Source organism: Python bivittatus, unplaced genomic scaffold, assembly GCF_059951505.1.
Source record: "Python bivittatus isolate LINGU-HERP-01145 unplaced genomic scaffold, Pbiv_v1 ctg000610_np1212, whole genome shotgun sequence".
NCBI classification, from domain to species: Eukaryota; Metazoa; Chordata; class Lepidosauria; order Squamata; family Pythonidae; genus Python; species Python bivittatus.
The window spans coordinates 49,316,219-49,334,949 of record NW_028277088.1 but is presented as its reverse complement, the minus strand read 5'-3'; positions in this window follow the sequence as shown (position 1 = coordinate 49,334,949).

Here is an 18,731-nt window from a genome sequence, read left to right as displayed (position 1 = left end):
GAAGGAGGCAATGGCAACCCACTTTCAAAAGCTTGCCAAGAAAACTGCAAGGACTAGTCCAGGCAGTCACGAGGAGTCAACACTGACTTGAAGGCATCCAAAAACCCCAAACGTATTGCTAAGCACATTTGCAATGTTTGTTAGAGTTCCTTCTCGTGTAAAGCTGGGCTAAGGTAGAGTGACCATATGTGGACTACAAAACCTGGACAGCCACTAGGTGGCAGCAAAGAGAGTTTTGCATGTTGGATATGTTATCTCTAGAGTAAAGATCAAATTTTGACCATAAGCAGTGCCTAGGGATAAATTACCCCCATCTTATCTTGCTGTGCTTTCTCTTCAGCTTGATTTACTTTCAGAACCAGATGTTCCCCCTCCCAATGTCTTACAGAAAGAAAAGTGCCTTAAATGACCCAAATGTTAAGAGAAAGAAAAGAAAAAAATCTGATTCTTTCACCCATCAACACTTATGTTGTAAAAATAAGTCATTATTCGGTTGCATTTTTAAATACATGAATAAGACAGAGACAAAAATAAGCAATATGATTGCCCTGTTCTATCCTGTCTATCTGGTTTGGCCCTCAGATATGTTGAAGGTGGATACAGCAAAAAATTGCTTATTTGTCTTTTAACTTTTAATTAAATGTTGGTTCACATGACATTGTTCCCCATACAAACTGCTCTCATCTACCATACTTGCATTATGTCATCGCCAAGCCTCCTGCAGCAACTGGCTGCCCAAAATGATACTAATAAAAAATGTGCAGCCCTATTTTAAAATTAAAAGTTGTCCTCCCCAGTATATTTATTTGTTGCAGATAATTAATACTATCACTGTATTGGGACCATGGGGTGTTTTTTCTTGAGCACAGTTCTTGATCCCCATCCACTTGCATTTACATTAGAGCCATCATGTGTCACTGTAAAAATCCAGATGATCACTAGATGGCAACAAAGAGGTACAGAAAATGCTAATTTTTTGCTACCATCCATTAGTCATCTGTATTTTTGCAGTCCAGATATAGTTGTCCTAATTTACACTCAAGTTGTCCTGCCTTGTTTAACTGGCAAATTCTAAACTATCAACCTACATGCAACAATTTGGGATCATCTCCTTCTCTGGATGGTATTAAATTAGTGAACCAAGAAAAAAAAATCCTGTGCTATATAAGGAAAATATTGAGATAACCCCCCCTCCATCAAAACTTTTAAATTATTGCATATCAGCCTATTGACCTCTATGAGTAATTCAAGCAAGTTTTTAAGCATGGGTGCTTTGAGTAAAGTATTTGCTATTTTCAAAGCACAAGAAAATCCAGCTTCACATACCACCAGTAAGTAGTATACTATATCTTTGAAGATGGGCTGTAAAAGTGTTGTCTTATTTCAAATCAACTACTACACAGTTATCTGTAAGGATTCTTCCTTAACTATGATTTGCCCAACCTTCTCCATGGGTGGTGAGAATACAATTTCCATCAGCTCCAGCTGGTACAAGGATGATGATGATCATGCTGGATTGGATTGATGGGACTTATAGTCTAGTACATATCTGGAGTTCAATTATTCAACACAGGCTATGTGGGACAGAATATTCATTCCTTACAAAAGCGTTTATAAGAAAATGCTGAAATAACTTCCTTGTAAGGAAGTTGTAAGGATAGCTGTGATATCAACATTGTTGATTCATTTCAAGACAAATAAGCATTTAGTGAATACAGAAGGAAAAAAGTTCCCATAATATGAAACTCCTTTCAACTGTGGCTCTCTGTCTATGACTATACATATTCAGGAAACTAAATATAGCAACATGGCTGGATTGCCTCCATTCCATGGCTATTGTGTCATAAAAAAGGGAAAGAAAAGTAATTGTGTGAGTGCTGATTCATCTCTCTTAATTAACAGAAAAGCAATCAAAGAGGCAGCGTACTAGAAAAACAATGCCAACTGTGATTGGAAGATCTCTTCACAAAAACTCCCACTCAGGAAAGAGTCAGATTCAAGATGCATGCAATATGAAGTTAATCATACACAGTTTCTTCCTCACTTTTTTTTTTTTTTTTACTTAGGACAATTATATCTGGACATGGTTCAGCATGTCTCTTCCTATATTATTAGTTTAAACCAGTCTTAACCCCTCCCTAATTCAGCATCCTGTTTCCCACAGTAGCCAGACAGATAGATCTGGGAGGTTCATAAGTATGACAAAACAGCCATTGAGTACATAATTTGAAGGTGGCAATAGAGAGAAAAGAGTTAGGATGGCATACTATTGCAGAAAATTTTATAGGAGTGGAGGGGAACAGATAGATTTACTGTAGGTGACTGATTACTAGCAAGTCAAGTAATCTTCTACAGTTCATTAAAGTGCAATTTCCAAGATGTTTTGAGGGAAGCCATCGGAGCTGAAAGCAAGATGGAAGTGTTACTTATTTGAGGAGTGGAACACGATTAGTATTGTTAAAACTACATTGATCCTATATTGTTGCCTGTATGGGATTTGTAGCATCAAAATAAACTGATGTTCTTCTGATTTTAATAATCTAGCTGTAGCTCAGATTGATACCAACATATATAACAATATTAACCTGTTATATTTGAAATAATAGACTATAAGAAACTAGACAAGGAAAGTCAATGCCATTTCATATTGCATGCTTCTTTAAAAAAAAAACCCCAACAACCAACAACACAGTTGTTGGTTTTATTTTTCCAGTATTTGTCCTTTCTGTGATACTGAGAAATATTCCACTTCTATCTTATCAACAATATTGACAAGAAAATTTCCCTTTCATGCACGCTGTTTACAGCAACTATTTTCAAGCTTCTGATAGATTTCTGTACTTAAATACTACATAGTATAGTCTGGCAGTAAAAGACAGAGAGTGTTAATATTATTTTTTCCTAACTGAGAGAAACTTTTTAGCTTTCTCAAGGCACTGGAAAAGATCTGGCACTGTGTGGAATGGATGGAAATGATCTGCAGCAAAGCTTGCATTCAGCTGAACTTGCTTCCAGGGCTTATACGATCAGGAACTATTAGTTTACATGGTTACCCAATTATTCAGAAACCCAATTACAATTATTTGCAGACTTCTCCATCATCATGGGAGGTCAGGAATGCAGGCTATGGCAATGAAGCATCTTCTTCCATGAGTTTTTTTTTTTTTTTGAAGTGTAATCTTTATTTTCAGTGTTGTGGCACAATTTAGGGATATAATATTGGCAACTATTTTTTCAGCCTGTAGATCTCAAGGATGTGAGTGGGTTTTTTGGAGGAATGAAAACTACTAGTTATTTCCTCAATCATGCTCTTCTTGACTCAAGCCAGATCAGAATTAGCCTCATATAGAGAAGGTCCAAAAATTGGTGCTGGGGAACTATTGTTCAGTAGCTAGGCCCATGACTATTCCATGGGGTTTCATCTTTGGTCATTCGGAGTTTTGGAATGGGGGTGCCAACAGTATGCTGATGACACCGACTACTATTACTCTTTACTATGCAGCTCCAAGGATCCAACTGGAATTCCTGCATGTTGCCTAAATTTGATAATGAGCTGAATAAAGGAGAACAAGTGAAATTAAATCCCAACAAAATGTTGGTCAGCAGAAAACTAGATCTGAATACTGAGTTTCGGGCGATAATGGATAGGGCTGCATTCCTCCGGAAGAGTAGAAATGTCCCTTGATACAGAGCTGTCTTTGGTGTCATAGGTAGTGTTTGTGGTGTGGTGCACATTTGCATAATTAAAGGTAATATGTTAGCAGACGCCCTTTCTGAGCCCATTGAATTTGGCAGTAGTTATCCAGAATTATTTACATTTACTTAAACCCTGTTTTGACTATTGCAATGCTTTTTATGTGGGACTACCCTTATACAATCTGGAATGTAGTCAGAAGCTCATTTATCTTGCAAATGGGAGAATCTTCTCCCATGTCACTCCCAGCCTGTGGAATGCACTCCTTCAGGAATTGGATTTGGCATCCATTCTTTCTTCTTTTAGAAGAAGAGTCCATATGCATCTCTTTCTCCAAAGTGTTAGTTGTAAATTAATGACTGCATTCATATTAACTTGCATGTTAGAATGTTTACCTGTGACATTTCACATTTTTCTTCTTGTTACTTTCCTGACCTTGGGTGCTCAAATTGAATAGAGTGTTGGGATATTAATGAAACAAACAAATAAATAAAACAAAAGACTAGTTAGATTCATGTGACTTTTAGCCTTGGGCAATGACCTTCAACCAGAGAGGGATGGAGAAACTGCATGCCAGTCTTAATTGCCTTTGATCACTGAAATATTGGTAACATAATCAGGGCAAATATGTCCACGGGGATTGTTCCTTGCTCATCATCAGATGTTGAAATACTTCATCCTCTTTTCTATTTTCTATTTAGTGAGTATATGAGACTGCCTGGAAACCTAGTATAAATGTTTGAACTAAAGTGCTACCAAAATCCTGGTGAATGCCAGCTCCCATGCCTTTGTAGTCTTAGTTCTACTTTCTGCATCTGGAGCAACTGAGCAACTTATCCCTGGATGACTGCAAAAACATGAAGGGTCCGCTTCTGGGTCCAATAGTGTACCTAGTAATAAAAGGCAGGATCATTTAGGAGGCAAACATAAGGTTTCCAAATCAATATTTTTCTTATAATTTTAATGGGGCAAAACTTCTAAGGCAAGAAATTGCAGGTGAAAGAAAGGGTGCTTAATTTCCTGTCCATCTTGGCAGAACTTCTGCATGTCTAGGAGTGCAACCTAACAGACTGATTCCTTATGAAAAAAGAGACCGCTGAACAAACACATTTCCAGGCTCAGAAGAAGGCAGATGCTTTGTAAGTTCACCCAAAGTTGAAACTGCTACATTGTTATCTCCCCACAAATAGTAATAGCAGAAGAGCCAGTGTATATGAAATATTTTCTGTGATATGAAGTTCCCCTGTGGCACGTGACTGCATGAGAGCCGAAAAGGGCCAGCGCTGCTAAGAAGTACCTCCCATGGCTTCTCCAGCAATTCCAATATACTCAGACCTGAAGTAGTACTTCCCTCAAGGTTTTACTCAGTTTCTTGCTCTCTGTGCTATACTTGCTTATGTCTATATTGCTATAAGCAATTGTAAGAAGACTCTTTCAGGTGTTATTTCACCAATATAAGAACAATGGCACCTTCCCACATCACTTAATTCATATTAAAAGCTTGTGGCTTCTTACAGAGACATTGCCTTATCTCCTGGGATGTCACTGGCCCTCCACATGCCCTGGAATTTCTGACATTATGAGGGAGGGGTGGTAAAGATTTATGCTGCTCTAGTTTCCACAATGTTAGGTAATACTGGAAGGATCTCTAAAACATATCTGCTTCCTGTTGAGGTGAACTGACTGTATCCTAAGAAATGAATGGAAATATTGGTAACAGGACCAGGATCAAATGTGCTTCTTTATATGATTGAATGCCACAGAGAACTGTACTCAATATTACAGCATACATTCTAATAGCAGTATTTAGACAATAATTGAGGAACAGGAAGTCTTGAGTTTGACAAGAAACATGTGATCAATAAATCTTACATGGATTCATTCTATTTTCCCCCTTTGTCTACTGCTGTTTTATGATAATGGTTGAACTGTAGAAATACAATCATCTAGTTTGCCAGCCGTCACTCCACACTTTTATTCATTTATTTGCAGTATTTTGATTTCAAGATACTCACTGCACAAGGCATGCCTATCCCAGGCTTAAGGCATCTTTAACATACTGTATCATTAAAATGCAATCCAACAAGACCCAATCAGCTTTATCAATCATGTCATATCCAAATCTTCTGCTCCTTGCTGCCCCCTGCTTATTAATACTTGATAATAAAGATCATCTAGCTTCAAGCATTTGCTTCAGGACCCCTTGGCTTGGAATTGATTCAGTTAATACTTCCAGACAAGGCTTTTATAGAGCAAACTCATTCATAAAATCTATGAAGAGTCCAGATGGTGTTGCAATCTACTTATAATTAACCCTGTTGTTTTCACCTCTACATCTGTGTTTTTCCAAATCACAAAAAATGAAGCAAAGCATGAAACAGCCAGACAGCAATGCAGTGTTTTGGAAGATATGTACATGAAAATACACAAGTGAGGTACAGGAGGAGGCCTTGATATTGAGGAAACTGATTAAAATAAGATGCTCCTTTTTTATTATTGTGGGGCATATCCAGTTGCAGAGCCATCTCATGTCCTTCAGCAGTCGTAAAATTTATTTAAGTTCAATTTCCACTGGTATAGGACATTCTGAAATGGTGCAAGAATTACCTATTACTTTGTTCGTTTTTAATTAGGTCACTAGTATGTGCAACTAATATGTGTCTTGACAATTTCAATTACAGCCTTCCTTTCTTAGTGTGAAGAAGCGGCTTTTGGAAACAATGTGATGTAGGGAAAGAAAAGAGGATTTGAAAAGGTATGAGAGTGTGAGACCCAAGAGGCAAGTTTGAAATAGTGTAACACAGCCCAGAAAACATTAGAATCATAATAGAATGGCCCAACATCAGAAAGAGATACTGGGAAACCCAACTTGGGGAATATGCAGCAATGGCAAAAGTAACAGTATATATCCTGTATAGAAGTTTGAGTTCAGTTAAGCAAGAATCGCTTCATTGTATATTACATGTCACATAACAAGGCAAACTCAGCAACTGTACTTAAACTATAGTTTTTAAGGGGGAAATCTTTGACGGAAAGATAGTAACTAGAAGCAATTTTAATGTTTATAAATAATTTGATGTGATCACTGGTAGGGTACAATGTGAGGAAAACTTGAACTTACTATTGTTTTTTAATGATTGTTTTTAGCATTTATTTTTCTTTACTCTTTTCATAAGATCACGTGGATCTATTTTAGATAATGATAAATAGTGGTAACATCAATATAATGTTGAGAGTTCTGTAGTGATTTATAATTATTTCTCAGGATAATATGAATCTAGTTTTATACATTCAATTATTTAATCAAAGAAATAATGGATTTTAAATTTTATGTCCATTGTACATTCTGTATTTACTGATATTTTATTTTCCATCCACTATGTCCTTTCTCACCTTCTTTTTTTTTTTAATGTAGTCCTTCATTTTATTTCTTAAATACTTTAAAATAAATAGAACATAGAAATCAGAATCATAATAGAATGGAAGAGTGGCAAGGGGCCTAGGAGATCATATAGTCCAACCCCCAGCCCCATGCAGGAATCTATTACATAGAATCACAGAATGGACGGGTTGGAAGGATTTATAGTATGGGTGTGTGAGGATCACAAGATCTGGTTTGGACCCCAATTCAGTGATGTAAAAAATAATCAGTTTCAATTCAAACCAATCAGATGTGGTCTGAATCCAAAATGAGATTCAGAAAACAGAAGCTCTGAGCCTGCTCTGTCATAGACTTACCAACGGATTCTGAAGCAAAAAATCCAGGAATCCTACTCAGGCCCAGTAGCCAACCATAAATTCATTCAGAAGGAATTCTTCACTGGCTGTGTGGCTATAACGTGCTAATTTATACTTTATTTATTTATTTGTCATATTTATATAGCCTCCCGTCTCACACAAGGTGACTCTGGGCGATGTACAACAGTTAACATATTCCTGGTTCATTCAACTTACCAAATTTTCTGAATTCAAGAACCCCTTTGAACTGTAAACTAACCACACAAGTTGCATTTGTTAAATTATTGGCCAGTTTGCAGCTCAATGTGTTAGGTAAACTCCATTCAGGAGTAGAGTTCTTCTAAATTATTCTAAATAAAGGGGATCTGTCCTTTAATTAGACTGCAGCTTTAGGCCTGGACGCTCAAATGCCTTCATCATGTAGAATCTGGCTGGGTTCAGAATGAAGGCATAAGGGGTGTTGAGTCCTCTTCTTCTAGCTGGCTATGCCCGGACACAAGGCCAGCTTTAGACTGAGGCCAAATAGTCACTGGCCTAAGGTGCCAAAACTTAGGGGGTGCCAATGCCGCCACCGCTTCTGAATCATTCTACAAATGCATCGGTGGGAGGTGGTGCCATCAGTCAATGTGGCCAAAGGGCACAATATACGTACCCTTGAGCCAGCACTGTCTGGACATATGTCTTCCAAGCCCCAAGCAGCCTCCATTTTAGAGATGCATACAATCTAGGCATAACATGTCTGAGCTGCAAATATTGGAGAACCATAGATGTTAGCAGTGAGTTTCAGTTTTCTGTGTTTTTTGCTACGTAGTACTGCTCCTCCAAATTTTGAAGTCCAGATATGTTATACCTTGCAAAACCTGAGGTATAATTGTGGTTCATAATAATCTCCGACAAGGATTCATCCATGAGAAACATAACTTTGCCTTTATTGATGGGAAAGGTAAATGCATAAATGATTTAAGTGATTTTTTTTTTTAGTCTGAACATACGTGGATGAAATTCACTGCCCAATTTCAAACAAATAAGATGCAAGGTAATGCAAGTTACCCTTCTTTAGTTTTGTTAAAAGGGCCATACTGTGGCTGGTTTGGGTTATTTAATAGGATTGGATTGCACCTGCAAGGTCACGATAATACAAGATTCAAGAGTCCTGTCCCTGAGGAGCATGTGATAAACTGTTCCCTCTCTGCCCCAGCGACTGTTATGGAGGAATGAAACCTGAATGTTGTAGGTGTTAGAGACACACTTACAGACTTTTGCAACGCTCTGTTTATTGATGAAACCACAAGATGGTCTGGATTCAGTTTTGGCTGCTTCAACAAGAGCTTGCTTTTAGTCTCCAGTTGTTAATATTGAAAGATATGTCACATTTATGTCATTTTATTATTTTGTTTTATGAGCTCAGTGTCTTAGGCACAGTCCTTCCAACATGTACATATGTACTGTGCATAAATACATATAAAAATGTACAATCTTTAATGTAAAGTGATTTAACAACAGTTGATTAGATTTGATTAGATTAGATTTGAGATACCTTATGCCATCAGCTGCACGTTTCTATCTAGCTGTCGTTTTATCTTTAAACATTGAGCCTTTTCTGCTAATGCTGTTCTCACATTATTATTTATTTATTTGAAAAAAATACTGCTCTTCAGCTGCAAAAGGTTCCTAGAGTGGATTACACATCAATAATATAGTAAGAGTCTCTGCTGTTAGGGCTACAAATCAAAAAGGCATGTCAGAAAAAGAAAAGGGTTTGGAAGGAGAGGGGAAGAAAATACTCTTGGGGGTATTAGCTATGTAGTCTTTATACCATGATAATGATGCTATCTGTTCAATTATGTCCAGTTCTTGGCAATTCTATGAACCAGCTCTCTCCATATTTTCTGATCTTGTATGGCTTCTTTCAGTTGTTTTATGCTCTGGCTGGTGTCAGCTTTGATCCATCCATGTTTTTTGGCAGCCTCATTTCCTTTTACTGCTGACCATTCCAAGCATAACTGCCTTTTCCAGTGAGTTTGATCACAACATGGCCGAAATACATAAGGTGGAATTTTGTGATTTTGCCTTCCAGTGATATGTCTGGTTTTATATGCTCCAGAACTTGCTTATTTGTCACCTTTGCTCTCCAAGGAATGCGCAATCCCTTCTCTAACACCACAGCTCGAACGAGTCAATTCTCCTCCTGTCTAGTTTTTTCATGGTCCAACTTTCACAACCGTAGGTAGCTATGGGAAACACAACAGTGCAGTGCAGATCATTGCTGTGTGATCTAGTGCAATTCAACACTTTATTATATACTTTATACTTTATTTATACACTTTATTTTATACTGTAATACTGATTTATTGAATGTATCCTATCACGTATTATTGTTAGCTATCTTAGCATTTGATCTGAAAAGATGGAACAAATGTTTAATAAATAAACTGAGTGTTGGAAAGTATTAAGTTTCTGATTCTACTAACAACAACATGGTGGTTTTTCTCTGAATTTTTGCTTTGCCCTTAAGAGCTCAAAGTACAGACATTTAAATATGTATGGTTTTAGTACAATAGTATAATAATTTATATATTTTTTAAAAAGCTTTTTACAATATTGGTTTACAATATTCCACCCAATTAGTCATGTAGGCTGACATCATTGCCTTCAAAAAGAATAATAAAATGTATTTCCTAAAAAGAATTTGGCCAAGACACCATATATAATTTGTAATTGTATTTAACAAAGAACAACCATTTTTCAAGAGAAAATGGTCAATAGAAGAGGATATTCAGTAATGGATTTTATAGTTCTATCACCAACTCCCTAAACAAGAGTAAAATATTTTTTCTTTAAAAGAACATTAGTTTTTGTTAAAATGCCAGGTTAAATTTGTTAACTTTCCAGTGAGCTTGAATGTTCATAATCAATTTTCTGATTACATTTCAGGGTACAATTGCTTTTCTGGATTGTGTTTCTGAGGCACTTCTACTGCTATTGTCTCTGCATGCGTCCTGTCATTTCTCAGTCTAACGCATATTTCATTTTCCTCTGAATCCTCTCCGGCTTATGCTTAGCTGCACTGAAACTGCTGATGGTGCAGTTACTCTTTCTTTCAACTGGCTTACAGTTCCTGCTGTCTGGGGGGAAAAGGGATAGATGAAGGAATAGTAAATCCACAAGTTAAAGAGAAGTTATAGCATATCTTACTTGCTCTCCTTACAGGTCCAGCCTCAAAGATTTTTAAACTGATCAATATCTAGCTAACTTGCATCTACACTAGAATGTTTCAAGACAAGGGTTTTACTCTGTAATCTCCCTGCCTCTTACAGCTAATTTTAGGGCGGTCTAGACATCATCATTTTCCATGCATACATTTTCCAAGTTTTTCTACCCTTATTATAAATGTGGTTTTGCCCTGGCATTTTGTGTGAACCCAGCCATTGTAAACCATGACCTATGGTTTAATATGTTGTGATTTAGTCAATGAAGGATTAGTGAAGCAAGCGTTATAATTATAACAGAAAGGAGATTAATTTACAGGAAATACATTGCACCTCACTAACTGCATCCTACCAAGAGGATAGTCCAAGAGCATGCATTCCTTGCATGTGTCCTGGAAAGTCCAGCAGAAGGAACTGACTTTAGATTACCAGTCTCTTAGACCAGGGTTTCTCAACCCTGGCAATTTTAAGACTCCCAGTTCAATTCTGGGAGTTGAAGTCCACACGCCTTAAAGTTGTCAGGGTTGAGAAACCCTGTCTTAGACAAAGAGCAGGCATATGACAGATGAAGAAGGGACACTCCTTAACTCTCCGTCTACAGCCTACTGCCCCCTTGTAGTCATGAGGTGCTGAAGAGTCAGGGCCATTAGATTTGGACCTCCAATGATATCTGAGATTTCTAGATAGGCATCATTGCTGCTCTCACTTAAAACCCGCTGCTCTTTTTCAAATCTGACTTTCTCTAACCACTAATATCTGAGCAGGATTCAGGAGAACATAGAACTTGTGCACCACCTTCTTGTTCCTAACGCATGGCTCACTACGTCACAACAAGTAAGGCTGGAATAGACATCCAGGTTTCATAAAGTAGTTACAGATGTCCTGGGGAAAAGCACACCAGCAGGCCAGAAGACTGCACAGTAGTGTATGACAAATGGTTGCTTATGTGCAGTAATGATATAAATGTCCCAGTTTTTTTTTAAATGCCATTCCATGAATATACATTTTTTACTTGCTAGGTTTATTCATATGACTCTTTCTGCTATTTGCCATTTTTTTTAAAAAAAGGGACCATAAATAAAACAGGGCTATGTGTACTTTCTCTGAAATTTGAACTGCTTTGGGAAGTGGGGCTTCTTATGTAGTATATGTGTCTTGGGTTTTGAAAGCAAGCATGTAGCATTAAGAACTAAAGACTGTTGCACTCTTGTGGCATTCAACCCATTTGTGTTTAAGATTTGTTAGACCCAAATATTGTCTTAAGGCCAAGATATTCTCCCTCAAGTCAAACTCAGATTCCAGTGACTACATGGAGATGGTCATCTTTTATTGGAAACAAAATGGAAGCAGTTTGCCAGTTTCTGAGTCCCCAGTCTAGCCCACAACCGTGGGATTTCCTGGTGGCTTACTGTCCAAATACTAACTAGGTATGACTATACTTAGCTTTGCAATCACCCAAGGTCAGCTTGTGGGAAAAGAAACCCTTCACACATAGTTAAAATTAAATTTAGTGCCATTTCATATAGATTAGATGGCGATTAGGGATCCTGGTTCTACTTTGTTAATTAGTTATCTGATGCAAGAATTGCTATGTTACATTGAACAAGCGCACACTATTTGGTCATTTCTAAAGCAATTGCATTTCTTGCCTTTGCCTCACATTCCCCCCTTTTCCCTTCTCTCTCTCTCTACTTCCATACTGTGTACATAAACTCCTCTGGTGAGGAAGACTGGTGAGCTGAGGAAGAGCTTGGAGTTATCTGACTGACAATAAGAGGGGCAATGAGAGAATATGAATTTAATTTTCCCAGATCAGCAAGTGAACCTCTGCTGGGCAACTTAATAACTTTGGATACAAGCCTATATCAAAGGCCCTTTCCACCCAGAAAATGCAATTCAATGCCTTGAAACATTTGGTCACCCTTCTCACTCCAAATCAGCTTTGCCACTAATTTTAGCAAGTTGTTATTCTCTGAGTATGTGTGCATGCATGTGTGTGTGTGTGTGCATGTGTGTGTGGCATTCTCTTACTGTGATTTAATGTGTTATCTGCTATGTCTTGTTTATGTTTATCACTGCTATGAAGTGACTTGTTTCCTGGGGACTGGAAGAGTGGACAGAAATTAAATTACATTTGGACAGGATAGTTAGAACAGAATCAGGCTGAATGGGGCTTAACAGAATTTGACTACTGGCTTCTGATAACTTTATGTGCCTTATCTGAAAGAATGCATTTTATAGGTCAGTTAAAAAAAACACTGGCTGTTCACTCAGAATGCCGGCTGCTGGGAACTGAAACACCAGCTAACACCACATCTCTTCAGGCTTTAAGAAGCTGCGCAGGGGGAGGATTGAGTTGCCATTGCAGCAGATGTACGTAACTCATGAAGACTGTGTTCATACTGCACACCAAACCTTTAACCCATGGGTGTCTGTAGAGAAGCAGGAGCAAAGGACATATGTGTCATGACATCATGCAAATGACAGCTATTAAATACTTGTGTCAGACCACCTTATAGCTGCAGAATTTGCAATATGACATTGTAAAGCATCTGTTATTTTGCTGTCATCGTGGCTCATATGGGCGGTGCTGCACAAACCATGATGAATCAACCAAAATGGTGGTGTTCAGACAATATGGTATTCCTAAATAAACGAAACCATAGTATAGTTTAATGGGATGGTCTGATTCACTTAGCATGCTAAGACATAATGTGTTTTGTTTGGTTTTGACTTAAACCTTGTGATTTTTTACACCATGGTATATGGTTTGGCATGTTGTACAAACATAGCCAAAGGGTTTCTCTTGGGTGACATAAAGGCTGTTATGGCCTTCCAGCTGATGGGGTGACTTATAGCTACTATTATTAACTCTAACAAAAGCCCTTCCTTTAAAAGTTAAATATGCCAGGATTACCCAATTCTCCTTTGCTGCTTTCACTCCTGCTTGCACCACAACAGCAAGACCCCTTGGAAGAATGAACCCCCACAACAGATAAACATGATAGTGGCATATAAAATCATGCACTGCGCAGATAACCAGGAAAGAAAATTTTCTCCCTTTCTTCTCTTACAATGTTAAGATCATGTGTCAAGATCATCTACTAAAACCGAATGCAGGGAGACTCAGGACCAATCAAAATACTTTTCCACACAGCAGGTTATTAAACTCTGGAATTCAGTGTTAGCAGTTGGGCAAGAGGAGCCAATCTGAACAGTTTTAAAGGGGACTGAACTGGTTCATGAGGACTCAAGCTATCAGTGCCTCCTAATACCGATGGTGGTTTATTACCTTCTGAATCACAGACAGCACTCCTTAGATACTGCTTACTGGGAGGGGACTATCCAAGCTTGTCAGCTTCCCAAATGCATCTTGTTGGCCACTGCATGACATAGAAGGGTGGCCAGAAGAGCCTATCTCCTGATCCAGCAGGGATTTTATCTTTTTAACAGCCAAATCAGGGAAATGAAAATCCATCCTAGTTACACTCCATCTAAATTCCTTCATCAAAGAGCACATAAGAATGCCATACATGTTGGCATATCATTTGTTAAAGAAAGAGAGCCAGTGAATGTTAACTCAAGGAAGGGCAATATACGGAAATGGGCCTGAGGTAATTAAACTGGGACTTGCTGTGTAAACAAATGTCAGAGCCAGACTTGTTACAGTGCAGGAACAACTTGGACTCAGGCAAAAAGGAACAGGAGAAAAATGATGATGGAAAACCCTTATAGGGCTCTGGGGAAGGATGAGAAAGCAGAACAGGAAATGTTTATGTAGATAAAGGAAGCCTGTGAAAGTGGCGGGGGGTGGGGGGGGGGTGGGCAGGGATTGCAGGAATTTCAGCCTGCTTGCCATCAAGTGGAATTGTAATTAGGAAACATGAAAGAAGCCCAGAGGATAGAATGTAAAGCTCTGCAAATTCTGAAGCTTTATAGTGCAACCCAAAATAGCAATAGTTTGAAAAGTTGAACTTCCAAGGTTCCACATTTGTTTCTCCAGAAGTCTACATAACCCAGTTCTGAAATAGCCAGTTTGTTGACCTTTCGGGTCATACTCCATGGCTAATCTGTTTTTTCAGGCCTAGTGGAAATAGCTGAGGAAGGTTGATTGGCTCTAAGTAGTTGAGAGATTTCTGAACTTATTTGGTTGTTTTTCAGCAATAGCAAGGGAGAGGAATTAACTGTGGAACTGAGTATTTATCATCTGTTTGTGAGATTTCCTGGTTTTGACAATGGGCACCAAAGTGGGTGGCCTTTAAATTTGCTGTCAAATATCCAGTAGTCACTCTTTGTAGTTGTCTCATGACTGTGGAGGCAGAAGACAATTATGCAGACAGAAGCCAATTATTTTCCAAAATATATAACTATATCTAAGTTATTGCTGTATGTATACTAACAGGGATAATGCCTTTTCAGGATTTTGCACAGCCATATTATTGAGGGTAGTTTAAATAAAAGGTATTACACCGGGTTCTCAAAAAGTTCTTCGTACTCTGAAGGGTGTTAAAAGGACAAATGGACATCAATATAAATATGTGTAATGATCCAAATGGGGCACAAAATGGTAACTTCACATATACATTGGTTAAACATGATCCAGTCATGTCAGACCACAGAAAGAGATTTCAGGAATGTAGTGTATTGTGCCATCATGTGTATCTCCTGTGAAAAAGAAGATTATGAGAACAAGTCATTAGAAGAATAGAAAATATTAAGTCTCTTATTCAAATCTACAGCACAGTCAACTTTGAATAGTTTGTCTAAATTTAAATCATAATGGCAGCCTGGCAAATCTTGAGATAACCGATTTCAGTGCTGCAATGCCATCAGTGAGTGTCAAGTAGCTGTTAAAACTGGCTGTATATCCAAGTGAAGAACAGGTTCTTCTTATTACATTGTAAAAAGTCCTGGGGATTGTGTGCTTTGTACTGAGAAGGTGTTGGAGCAAAGAATATGTATCTGTCCATCTGAAAATCACTTGTAGAAAGCTTACTTTATGCTTGAGTCGTTATTTGGTCCTACAAACAGAATCCTGGAAAGGAAAGTTTTAGATGGGAAATCATTAAACACTGCCTTTTTCTTCCCACTCCTTTCCACTGCCAAGTATTCCCTTCAGTGCCAGAGATTTTTTGCAACTGGACTGTTAAGCTATCATGATGTACAGCTGTAGTACCACACGGGCCTTTGCCCCTCATCTTTGTTCAATTGTCACTACCGCTTTTATTTCAAAAGCTGGCAATTATTTTACAGGTAAACATCTAAGCCTAATTATGTTCCATGAGGATTAGCCCAAGGATAACTGTGCTTTCATTTTGACACTTGCATTAAAAATAATATTCTTTGGGATATTTAAAAAAAATATGTTTGGCATGTTCCATCTTTGTGTGGATAAAGAATAAGAATGCTTGCTGGGCTTCAGAACACAAGAAGGTGATCTGAAACCTCAGAGCAACAGACAGCCTTTGAACCTTGTGTTTGTGGCTCTTGAAGCCATTTGTGATTATAATTTATAAAACAAAGACAGAATTTATAAAACCAAGAACAAACTCAGACTGTCCCCAGTCCTCCAAGAAATACCTTTTGGACTTTGGATCATCTGCTGTCAGCCTCCCACAGATGTTAAATGCAAACAGGTTACCCACCAAAGCTTTAGAAATTATTCAGAGTACAAAAAGTTTAGAATCAAGGGTTGAAATCAAGAAGTTTGAGATATTGACAGAAGCCTTAAAATATCCACTCTCCCATCTTGATTACATCACAAACACTTGAAGTGTCTGGTGAACCAAGATTCACTGAATTAGAAAAGACTATCCTTCCAATTCTCAAGATGTTATGCAAGCCTTTGCCAGGGCAGTTCTGTGCATGCAAACAACGTTCAGGGTTACAGCAAGTGGCATCATGCAATGAATATGCAACAGAAGCAAATTAACACTGAGAAAACAGTCCTGTTTTCCTGCAAATATTCTCCTCTGTATAAAAGAACAGAGAACGAGAGACGGTAGAAAGGATACAGTTCAATTCTCAACAGGCAGCCCACTGACTTGATAGTTATACATGGATGGAGGAAACATCGGCTTCTATTTTTAAGTAATTGGAAATTCTTTCGTCCCCACATCCGGGCAGTGCATATTTGAGAGGGGGTTTTATCCTTCAGGAAAGTGTAGCAATAGCGCTATCTAGTGACACTTCGTTTAATTTTATATGTGGATACATGTGCAATCTTCCTCCTTTGGTGTCATCAGATTAAACCTAATGCTGTTTACTTGGTCACCTGATCTTGCAAATGTTCCTTCTTGTGTCAGTAACTTGTCTTGGGAACAAAACAGGGTCATACAAACACTTACCAGCTATCAATATTTAGTTGGACTGGTAGATCACAATATAATTATTATTCCCTCTTCTCACAGCAATCCTCTGAGACACGTAGGGCAAAGACAAACATATCCAGGACCAGAATGTCTAAGCAAGAAGTTCAAGCTGGGTATTTCAGTCTTAGCCCAATACTTCTGCTCCTGGGGTACAACGGTTCAAGATCTGAGGACAGGACCTGTTTTAAATTGAGATAACTACATTGTAACTGTAATCCAAGCATGGGGCTTCTGGTTTTGCTGAACTCATTTCTGCAATTTTAGTCCACTGGTTCTAGTCCACCCCCTGAAACAGCAGAGAATATTTATTTCATATTAACCCATTTCTTATTAACAGCCCTTTGTGATTTTGAAAACCATGTTAATTAATTAGACTTACCCTTTTATTTTTTTGTCAACTCATGTCTTCCTTCAAGCTTTTCCTTTCCAGGCTAGCCATAAACAGCTCTTCCAAGTTCACTTTCTTCTCAAGTATAGTCAGTTTAACCCTTTCTAAAATTTGGTACCCAGAACTGGACATAATCATGATCAGTGGAAAATGGACAAACACTTACTTCAAATGATCAGGAGAGCCAGTTTGGTCTAGTGGTTAAGGCTTGAGGCTAGAAACCAGGAGACTGAGTTCTAGTCCCACCTTAGGCATGAAAGCCGGCTGGGTGATTTTGGGCCAGTCCCTCTCTCTCAGCCCAACTCACCTCACAGGGTTGTTGTGGGGAAAATAGGAGGAGGAATGAGTATTAGGTATGTTTGCTGCCTTGAGTTATTTATAAAAAATAAGAAAGGCAGGATAAAAAAATCTAAAAAAAAAAAAGCTAGGCTTTCATTATTGCAGCCTAAGACCATACAGTATCAGCATTTAAAGCAGACACATTGCACTGTTGGTTTCTGGCCAGCTCACAGTGATTCATTATGTCAACTCAATCATTTTCATTCAAGTCAGGTCACCTCCATTCCATTATATGGAATTACATGGCATGGATCCAGGTTACCTGAGGGACCGTCTCATCCCCATTACATCAACCTGTCCCACTCGGTCAGGCAGAGAGGGCATGTTGCGGATCCCATCAGCAAGAGAATGTCAGCTGGTGGAGCCCAGGAAGAGAGCCTTCTCTGCCGTTACCCCCACCCTTTGGAATATTCTCCCCCCAGAGGTGTGGCGGGACCCTACCCTCCCAGCTTTCCAGAAAGGTTTAAAGACCTGGCTCTGTCAGTGTGCATGGGGCAATATGGGCTCTACCTGTCCCGGGGGTAGTTAGCCCCCTGACAATGGTCCCTGGAATTACTCGCCAACTCTCCATCTTTCTTGGAACCTATTTATTTTTAGGAGTGTTTTATGTTGCATTTTAATGAATTTTATCTCTGCTGTAAACTGCCCAGAGTTGTTTCAAAGAGATGGGCAGTGACAAATTTGATAAATAAATAAATATTCATGCTTTTGTTCTTTTCTACCTAAATTCAAAAAACTTTATATTTATCAATCACTTTTGACTTTAAAGTTGTTCGTTTTGGCTCAGTGGAGTAATCTATTATCAAGATCTATTTGCTTCTTCATCCTGTCTTAGTGCCATAATATAGTAATCATTCCTCCTAGAATGTTGCATCTCCAGTTCTAACATACACCACTATCCAAGATGCTCCAGAGAAGCCCACAAAACCCTTATCTTCTAGCACTTATGGCAAAATGTACTTCAAAGTGAAAAAGCAGAATTAAATTTCTGG